Source organism: Anser anser (genome assembly GCF_964211835.1).
Source record: "Anser anser genome assembly, chromosome: 4".
Classification (NCBI taxonomy): Eukaryota; Metazoa; Chordata; class Aves; order Anseriformes; family Anatidae; genus Anser; species Anser anser.
The window spans coordinates 59861849-59872854 of record NC_139724.1 but is presented as its reverse complement, the minus strand read 5'-3'; the positions used below and the strand labels follow the sequence as shown (position 1 = coordinate 59872854).

At 42.2% G+C, this 11006-nt stretch overlaps 1 long non-coding RNA gene across 1 annotated transcript; it reads left to right on the top strand.

The window, feature by feature from the left end:
* Nucleotides 1-6220: 6220 nt before the first annotated feature.
* LOC310899407 lies at nt 6221-10230 on the top strand. The gene is made up of 3 exons (XR_014584264.1): nt 6221-6306; nt 8227-8308; nt 9209-10230. It is a non-coding gene; the product is annotated as an uncharacterized lncRNA (long non-coding RNA).
* Nucleotides 10231-11006: the final 776 nt, after the last annotated feature.

The following is an 11006-nucleotide window of genomic DNA, read 5'->3' as shown; positions in this document are numbered from 1 at the left end:
GGCTGTTGCCTTCTTTGCAACCCCTGTCCTCTGCAGAGAGAGATGCTAAACACCTGGCTCTTTCTTGGTTTGGTCAACACAGTTCTTCCTAATAAACCAGACAGAAAGGGTGATGAAGCCACTTGAAGAACGGGGTGAGAACATAGTGTGAGGTCTGTTCCCCTTGCTTGCCTACACCAGTTTTACCATGGAAATCTACACCTTGTATGTACCTATGGTTAAAGCAACCTTAAGTGATTAGTTCAGTATGTAGGGTCTAAACCATCAAGGTCCTTGAACATAAACAAATGCCATTTGTTTATGACAAATGAAATGACAATGAAAAATACCATTCCCAATGGATTTTTTTAGTACCCTTCTCTTCTCCACGCTCCTGCCTCATAAGCCTGCTGCATGTGCGCAAATGTGCCAGTATTTGTGCATAATTATCGTCATAAACTTGTGCAATGTGAACTGCAACTACAGAAAGCAGGATTTACGCTGCTCAGTGATGGCCTTTTCCTTGCACTACAACACATCAGGACTGCGCTAGAGGACAGAAGCAGATGTATTTGTTTACACTTCTTTGCAGTGGAAATGTTAGGAATGTGCACTGGCTTCACTCGAAGGAGTATCTAGAAGTAGACAGACATATCTTCTCTTCCCAAACACCTATAAACAACTTTAAATTAGGGGGAGTCAGGGGATGCTCTTTAGGCAGATGAGAAAAGGGGTTAATAGTTGGCAGCTGTTTTCCTGGTTTTGTGATGACTTTTCCTAACATTATGCCTCCTATTCAGAGTTTAATTATGAAAGAGGGAAAAAAAAACACTTTGAACAGAGTCATTCTTAAAGGGGTCACAATTCTAAAGTGCAATGGATACGCGTAGCTGTGGCTGATGCTAGCTGTTCAAGGAATGGCATATGCGGTGGGAGCTGTCTTTGGTGAACATTTCCTGCAGGTGACAGCTCTGCATGCAAGGGTACAAAATTCTTTAGATTTTTTTATTTAAATCATTATTTTAATCAGCTAATATTACCTCCAATAGAACCACTGGCTCTCCTGGTCTTGGAGGAGAGTGCCTGTTATCATGTTCTTCTGATAAATATTTAAACACACAACTATCAAGTTACAACTCAGTATTTCTTACTGCAAGAGGTTTCTGGCAATGCACTTTAAATTACCCATTTTGTAGCTGTCTTCACAAACAAAGCAATTCTGGCCAATGACAGCAATAATTCAAAACAAATACATATTTGTTTCCAGTGCAAAGTAACAAATCCGTGCCGTCCTTAGGCCATGGACTTACAATTTCTGGAATTGTTCTCCCAGATTTTTCATTTAGTCTTTTTTTTCTTTTTTTTTTTTTAAAAACATCCGTTGATATTTTTACTCTGCTTAGGTACATTTATCCCTATATAGCACATTTTTTAGCTACGGTCTCGCTTTTTCGAGTATTGTGGTGTGGATGTTAGCAGATATATATGTCTTTTTTAAACTGACAATATTCCAGGAAGAAAAAAGTCATGTAGCCTTTGTGTGGCTCAGTTACCCATCCTGCAAAGTGTGAATTGCAAAACTGAACTGTGCTCGAAAGATAAATTATAAGCTTAAGTAATTCATGCAGAGTAATCCATCAATATCAATATGAAAAAGAGAAACTGGGTGCCAGCGCTACATGCTCCACATTGTTATTAAAATTAGATTTCTATTCTCTTATTAAGTGTTGTGCTTACTCAGATAGCACCTGTGGTAGAAGAACGCCTCTGTCCCACTGCTCAGTATATAAATGCATGACAAAAAGCCGGTCTAAGCCCTTCCAGAGCTGTTGCTCACGGTCAGTTGGTGCAAGGAGTAGTGCGGTGCTCCTTGGTCGCTGCCACCAGCTCGCAGCAGCCTGGATGACAGCCTTTCCCAAGAAATTCCTTTCTTCTTTCCCACTCCTCTACCTTTACTACCGCTCTCCATATATTTTACCGTTGCTGTAGTTATTCCAGAGACCAGTTGTTAAGCTTCCCGTGACGCTGTTCTTACGGTAAGGTGTCTGCTCATCCACTTACCAAGAGAACGTGCAAGACCACAGCTGAGAAGTCAATCTGAGGGATGCAAACATTTGTTTTGAATAAGACCCTGCACAGGTACAGTTTGAGGCAGCTGAGGCAAAAGTAAATTCCCTCTATTCTTTATTCTGATATGGAAAAGTTTAGAGAACGAGAGTGATACACAGGAGAGCGCTGTGATAAATTATCTTTAAGTTTGCACTCTCGCTCTGCATGCTGCATAGCCCTCAGGAGCATAAGTTAATGTTCCAGTAAGATGAAAAAGAGATAGAGTTTTGGGAGCTGGTGCCACCTATATACACACTGAATATCAATGTCATTTATTTCACCTGACGTGCTTACACAAATATGTTAAACTTCAGGAAAATTAGCTTTTCATCTTACTCTAGAAAGCTGAATTTGAGCTTTGGAAAGAAACCACAGAGCAATTCTTTATTTGTTAGAAAGCTAGCTGCTTTCTAAAAGAAGGTGCTTCTGAGAATAGATGCATTGATCAAAGCTGTTTTTATCAGAGGGGCCAAGGGCTTTGGTTTTGGAGTGGGTTATGTTTGTTCTTTTGTTTTTCTCAGCTTGTTTTCATGACTCCTTTCCCTTCCCACATAGTTTTTTGTTTGTTTGTTTGTTTGTTTTTTCCTGATGAGAAATCGCAGGTACCCTCCCCACCTTTTTGAGCCTGCGCAGCAGGACCAGCCCACGGCAGCGGTGACAGCGCTGCCCTGCAGGCCGGGGCAGCTGCTAAACGTGGCACTGAGGATGCGCGGTGTGGGGCTTCGGCCTCAGTCTCGGGCCACAGCTTTAGGTGGAAGCAGGATCTGGTCCGCAGTTCTTTCAGAACCGGACCCTTGTCTCCACTCTGACTGAACACAGCCCACAAAAGCCAGCAAATGCTAGCTGCCTTGCATTCTTCACAAGCCTTATTCGCAGCCTTATTCTCAGTCCCCCCAGCCACGCAGTCCCCATCCAGTTGGCATTTTTCAATCCGAGCACTTTTGTTCTCAGAAGCAGGTGAGGTGCAAGATTAAACAATCATTTTACAACCACCTTTCAAATACCTGCCAGAGATTTCTTCAATTAAGTTAATCCTCCTCTCTCCCCCTCTCACACAAACGCTTTGAAAGTGAATTCTGTAATTAGTCGCCCAAATCCCCTAATCCCACCTGTCGTGCTTCGAATCCTGGCAGATGGCTCGGTGGGGACAGCGTGTGCCTGCAGCCCCGCTGCCCCAGCCCTCGGCAGCCCTGGCTCTCCCTGGCAGGGGTGCGAGGCCGGCCACAGGCAGCAGGATGAACCGAAATCCAGGGGGCTGCTGCGGTTTGCAGCGAGGGGCGACGCTTGTAGAGGTGCAGCTTGTCCTGGAGGGCTGCCACCTGGCTCCGCAGCCGCCAGCCAGGGAGGAACTCTGCTTTGGAAAAGCGTGCGGTTTGGTCCCCAGGTCCCGCTTTTGTCCAAAGTTCCCCTAGCCCAGTAACAGAAATAGGGCCGAAACCCACCGGCGGTGAAAGCTGCTGCGTGGATGTGGTTTGTCAGCCCGCATCTCAGTATCAGGAGGTGTGACTGCCCGGAAAATCAAAGCAGACCTTCCCTGGACACCACGGCGGGGTGCTGATCAGATGGCTGTCTTCAGCTGTGAAACAGTTAATACTAAGTGTTCGTAATTAGACTTCCTATTAGCTCTCAATTAAGGTGAACGGGGAATGTTCACACCTCTCTCAGTGCTATTATTTCAGCCTTGCTGGCTGGCAGACTCAACAAGACAGCAATGTATCCTTGTCAGAGGGACCAGCTGTCCCTGCTTAGGTGAAAGAGTCCCTTTTTTGTCATTCTGTCCCATTAAAATAATTCATCAACTCCAACGCATTTTAGTAGGGGCTAATGGTGCGACCCTGTTTTCCCTTCAAATGTCCCTACTAATTACTTCTATATATTGCTGTCTTTGTTAGACTGTAAAATATTTTACAAATTTCCTTTTCCTCTGAAACAAACAAACAAAAAAGTCCACAGTAAACATCAACATTTCTAACACAAACCTTTCCTGGAGGTGGTAAGTCGCCACCGGATTATTTTGTCTCTCCAAACACGTTGCAATTAATTGCTTTTTGGGCAGATGTCTGTCACCACCCTCTGCTGGACGGAGCCCAGACAATCTAATCCTATATCATGGACTGTGCTGTGAGCAGCCTGCCTCCATGTTTTAGGATAGCAGGTAAAGAAGCAAATAGGAAGGTTAGGAATCAGAAACTGTAAAGAAATTTATGGTCAGTACCTCATATTGAAAATACAGCACAGCATAACACAGCACAGCACAATAGAATAGAATAGAACAGAATAGAATAGAGTAGAATAGTTCAGTTGGAAGGGACCTACAGAGATCATCGAGTCCAACTGCCTGACCAGAAGTTAAAGCATATTAATGAGGGCATTATCCAAAGGCCTCTTGAACACTGGCAGCACAGGGCATCAGCCACCTCTCTAGGAAGCCCGTTGCAGTGTTTGACCACCCTCATGGTGAAGAAATGTTTCCTAATGTCCAGCCTGACCCTTCCCTGGTATAGCTTTGTGCCTAAATGTATACCTTAAGGTGTAGAACAAAGTAATATAGGTAATTTGTGGAAAGGTACACCATGCTAGCAAATCAGATTGTACGAAGGATTAGACAATTTTCAGAACGTTGAACTTGTTTTTAGAAGACAGAGTGCTAAATTTGAAGGGACAGCTTCTTTTCTGTGTCCATTTAAGAGAAGTTTCCAACAAAAAGGAATCCCCACTGGTCACTTTGAAGACCACGTACGTTATTTCAAGGCTTGTGGTTACCTGGTGCCAAGTGGCTGCCAGAAGGCACAGGCTGAATCTGTCAAATCCCACAAAGGACCTACATCTTGAAGTGTCGTTAAATACGTGTAGTGTGGTCTTTAACTACTTTACAAAAAATCAAAGCCAACATGTTTTCAGTCCTCATTACTAGAGCTTCCTATCCCTAATGCCGAAATGAATGAAATGCAAGTCAATGAAATCAATATTAAGATGTGTTACGCATAGATATTTTCCTTGCTCTCCTCTCTTGTAAAGTACTTTTCTCAAACATAAAGACCTGGAAGATATGACCTGGGGGATATTTCCACCAGGTCGGAAGTTTCAAGCAGATACACACTAAAAGTAGGAAGCAGAGCTGATTTCCTTAGCGCAGCCAGCAGTAATCGCTGTTGGACAAGTGTCACAGCTTTCTGTGGCATTCCCGTTGATAACTGATAAAAGCAGAACAAACATCAAGGGGCACAAGTCTCACAGGGACCGAATTTGCTTTGACTGAACACCAAGCTTCCCCTCAAGCCATCTTTTCTCATAAGGTACCACTTTTCTGCCTCTAGCGGAGAGGATGCCGAACGAGAGAGACATGGCCGGGTTTCCAGCTGATTTCCTCACATCCCATGTGTTTCTCGGCAAGAGGGAAGAACTGGCTCATTATTCAGAAAATCGAAAGATGCCCAGATTCATCAGTCAGTTCCTCATGAAAGGCTTTACCATCTCTGCTACTAAGGGGGTTCAGCTCCAGCATGATTCTTAGCTCATTTCAAGGGTTTTGTTCCCTCGTCCTTTCTCTCATTCCCTTCAATTCAAACGAGTTCAGTCAGCTTGATAACAGTAAGACAATAGATTTACACCTGTGAGAGGACTCTGAGATTTACCTTTCACATGACCTTGTGCCATACCCCTATGAGTCTGATGCTAAGAAACTTTGGTGTGAAACTATGCAACTAAGACATGCTCAGTGAGCAAGAACCTGCTTTTCACTTAGATAAAATTTCACGGAGGCTCATATCAAACTAAGGGTATATCAAGCGTAATAGCTAAAATAGCTCAAGTTAAAATATCTCAAGTGGTACAAAATCACTAGGATTATACAAAAGAACCTGAAATTTGAGATGAACTTCCTCGAGTGAATCGCACATGTACAAGTTACGGTAAGAAATTTTTCCTGTCGTAATTATTTTCTTTTCATCTCCAAATCATTCCTTCCTAGAAATTACCGATGCAAATGTGCATGTCTAGTTATGCAAGCACAGGCACATGCAAATATATATTATTTGGACATGTTCTTTGTTACCACAACATGTGCTGCTGATGAGAATTAATTATTTTTCTATGTTTTACATTCTCAGGATCCCAAAGGACTTCCCAAGACCGACATTGGTCCCAGGGATGCTGACCTTGCTCTCACTAAAGCAAGAGAAGTTTCCCCACTGTCCTTATGGATAAGAAAACGGGCAGGTACTTTGCATTTTGCCTGATGATATTCAACTCGTACGTAGCATTGGCTATTCTAATCTTTTTTTACAGGGAAAGTAATACTGTTGGGGGCTGGAGATTTTCTATGTTTTTAGCAAAATGCCAGGGAATCTTTACCTTCCACCTGGACGGCCACCAGAGACAAACAGAAAGGACCTTGGGTTTAATGTCTCATCTAAAGGATATTATAATGTGTTGGCCTCATTATTCACAGCAGAAAAGGCCTTTGTCATGGTCAGATGGCTTTAATGTGTTTCGTATGCTACATAAATTCAAACTTGATGGCTCATTTATTTGTTGGATTGCAGCGTTATTCAACCTAAATGAAGCCTTGGTATTTACTAATAATTCGGGCTCTGGCTCTTGTTTATTTAGGTAAGCAGTGTCCACTGTCTCCTCTGTTGTCTGTATTAAGTTCGAACTCTACCAATTCAAGCAATATTATAGAGGGGGCCAAAAAAAATGCAGAGAAAATAGCTTTTCATTTGTGGACAATTATTTATCCAAGCCTTGCAAGATTAGTATTCCAATATTGCAGTTTCTGACATCAATTTTCTCAGGGTCAGAAACAACTTCTCAGACTTCAACTAAGCCTCAAAATACCCCCATGAGGAAGTGAGTCATTGTTATCATCACTTTGAAAAAGGGCAAACTGGAGGTAGTAGGGGGTTAGGCAGCTTGTTCTATGTCCAAAAAAAAAAAAAAAAAAAAGGCACTGACTAAAATGCATCCAGAATCCAAATCTGCCTTTTAATGTTACGGCCATATTTCCTGTTGTGATGCGACAACGTTATGTTCTTTGATGAAACTACGTGCAGCAATTTTCAAACTATGTAGTCACACCAAATCTAAAAAAAATCAGAACACAAAGATTCTCTTTTATTGTCTGAAAACAAGAATATATGGCTATAATAAGAAAAGTGTAACTAGTCAATTACTTAAAATGTATAGCCTTTATTCTATCTTATATAAAGACTTGCATTCTAATGGGATGTTTTTTAAATCTGCATTTTTTGTTGAAATTTTAGCTGAACTCCCCCCCCAGCTGATTTTAAAATCTGACCCCAGATGGATATTGTGAGAGCAATGTCAAAATTCAAAATTATCCATTAAATCAAAACAAAACTAAGAATCCATCCTATATCTAGACAGAAAGATGAATAAATATCCTTAACCATGGCAAAAGATACTCATCCTGCCTGGAGAAACATGCAACTGGATTTTAATGAACTGAATAACCACAAGAACACAAACTGGTGAATAGTTTCAGAGTAGGACAGGATCGTGACTGATTCACTGATAAGAAATATATACATATCACATAAATACCAAACATTCATTTATGGCACTAATTATACTTTTAAATTGTTTACATGGACCCCAGATTTTCCCTTTTCCCTGTTGATGCAAATAGAGAGTGACTTTAAAAAGGCACCTGCTACATCTCTAGCCAGCTAATAATTTGCCACTCTACCAAATAAATATTTAAGGGATTTATTAAGCAATTAGGAGTCTGCTTGGACAAATCAAATGGACTTTTGGATTTGTGACCAGAACTGTGCTGATAACACAACGATGTTTTGGCTGTTGCTGAGCAGAGTTCTCACAGTGTCAGGGACTTCTCTGTGTCTCTCCGTGTGCCCCAGTGAGGAGGCAGGGGTGGGCAAGAGGCTGCGAGGGGACACCCTGGGGACAGCTGACCTGGAGTGACCAAAGGGATGTTCCATGCTACATGATGCCATGCTCAGCAATAAAGCTGGGGGGAGTTTTCTTGCATAAGGGCCTAGCATTGTGTAGGCGTATGCAAGTTATAAAAAGCTACAAAAAGTGGTAGATCTTTTCAATGTATTTAAAACTGAAATGAAAGCACGTATCTCATATGCTGATTTTATTTTGTTGTAGCTTTGTTGTCTGTAATATGTCCCAGTAGTAGAAAAGGATTCTGAAGTGAACAAGAGATTAGGAGGATATCTGGCACTTCATGGTACGTAGATATTTTCTGCCATGCCCATGCCATTTTTTTCCAATGAAACCATTATATATTGTTTGTCAGTGGTCCAGCTTTACGCACCATGAGCATGAAGCACGGCTGGAGACTGGGACCTGGCTAAGGTGCAGCTCTACCTCTGCTCCAGGATCAGATGTTTCATAACCAGCACGGCAGAACTTCCACCAGAATAGTTCAAGCTCACTCCTGTTAACAAAGTTCAGTAATCCTCTAACAAAAACATCCAATCTGTATCTGGCTTCTACAACACACTTCATAACCTTATAATCCTCAGTTTTAATAACATCTGCAGGCTTTGAGAATAAAGCCTTGCAAGTGACAAAACAGATGATAGCTCATAGGAGGAAAACCTGGAAGCTGGAGATGGAAGGTAAATTTGTAACAAAATAAAAAAGGACAGCTTCAAAAAAATAAGATTTTTTTTTCCTTGCATCTGTTAGAGCTGTTTCTAATGCATCTGAAGAATGGCTTTCCCTTCAACAGGGCCACAGTGAAATATTTGCTGTGTTCTTATTCATTTACTACAGGCATCCTAACACTGAGAGTAGGAACAACATCCAACCCAAGGATTTCTCCATGTGCTCTAGAAAACAGCTGGTTATCCTATTTAACTGGAACTGAAACACTCCACATTCATAAAACAGCCCAGCAGGAGCCTTATTCTGTACAAATGTGTACCATCTTCCTGGGGGAAATCTGCACCACTATTCCCCATTATAGCTAATGGAATACTATTAAGAACTCCATGCCCTGCAAGTTGAAAACCTTTCTGAAAGCAGGTGGCATTCTCAGTCTTGTTTATTAATGCATACATTGGAGCTGGTAAAAATGCATTCCCTTTATGTGCTTTGCCTTATACCAGCTCTATTTTTCTAGACCTGAACGTGTGGCTTCAGAGATACTTGAATCCCTTGTACTGCTGGGCTGGAACTAACGGGATCCACGGGGCTGAAACAGAACCAGCAGAAACACCTCACGTCTCTGCAGAGATCCCAAAATCTGACAGCATTTGGGGGAACTGGGTCCCTCTGCACAGTTCAGAGAAGGAAGAAGAAAGAAAATAAAAATAAACAGTACTGAGAGCATCTTCAGATGGAAGGGACCGTTCTTGCGTGCTCCCCCCAGGCATGGCCTCTGTCTTTAATTATTTGCTAAATGGGGAAGTAGTCTTCCCTGGGGAGGAAATCAGGTGCAAATATTTACTTCAGAGTGGGCAAAATATTTATGTTGGAATTCTTCAGGTGGGTCAATTAGAAACTTAGGTGCTTCTATTTATTTTTTCTAAAAATGGTTCACCCGTACTGTGGCCCATTAGACAGTTCAAGAAAACAATCTTAATGACTTACACCAAAATGTCAAAATGATTTTAAACAAGGTAAGAAAACTCTTGTGTTCATAATCCCTGAACATCTGATCTCAAAAAACATTCTCCACAGGAGAACTTAAATATGTGCACAGGCTTACGAAAGCCGCATGAAACTAAAAGATGTTAAGGTCAGATGAGGGACCTGGAACCTCTGAAATTTCAGAATGTAAATAGGATTTAGGATCCCATGTTTTCACTGAGACAACAAAAGTGGATATAATTAACACACACTGTTAAACTTCATTAGTCTCCCAGGGTTTCAGTTATGCTTACAAAATCAACCCACTAGAATAAATATGGCTAAAAAAGTGGGGAGCCACTTGACCATGGAAACAATTTTTACTCTACAGAAAAATGCAAGTTTTTATTTTTTTCCCCCTACTAGTGTCAAAAATACAAACACAGTGGAATTACCACCAAATGTTTCAAAAGCACGCAAGTGTTCAGGCCCTGATCTACCTAGTACAATTTTCAAAGGAAACAGTTATCCAACAATAAGCCATGCTTTTCTTTTTTGCTCTTTCTCTAATAGCAACATACCACAAGGTCTGTAGTGAAAGGCCCACTTTGAAATAGCCCCCAGGAGTTCAGCCAGCTCCCCTGCACCTTGTAGCAGTCGTGGAGCAGGAACCTCCTCAGGAACCTGCTGGGTGCTGCTGGGCTCCGGCTTTGTCCCAGCCCAGAGCTGCTGCCCCTCACAGCTGCTGGCCAGTGCCTGCCCCTGCCCCATATCAAAGCCAGGTGGGCTTTTGTCTTCATAAAACGTGGTTGCCTTCAGCTTCTGCTGAGCTCTAGTTTGCCCCTGTGCAAAGTAGAGCCTCTGGCTCCTGCAGGAGGAAGCAGGAATTTAAATCCTAGTGGGAGGCTTCTTGTTTGTGGCATGGGAACACCAGGATCCTCCTGAGTCTAGGAACAAATCCTTATTTTTTCTCTTTATCTAGAAACTTGACATGCACATACAATTCCACATTAGGATACAAACCCAGGAGTGGACACTGCTCCTCTGTTTGTGGTGGGTTGTGCCTTACTGGCAACTGTAAGAAGGTGGCGAGGAAGGTGGACAAGCCGGGAGGTTTTTACCCGCAGGTGCTGCTTACAGGAAATAAGAGGATCAAAAATGTGAACCTTTGGAAAAGTACTTAGTCTAGTTAGCATGAATTAACCCCATCTCTCCTTCCAAAGCTGATGTGACATTAAAATACAACAGGTCAGATTGACGGTTTTGGCAGAAGGGAGATAGCAATGTGAGGATGTGTGCACAAAAGGTGGCTTTGCACGAGCTGTGGATGCCTGAGGGCTCAAATACCA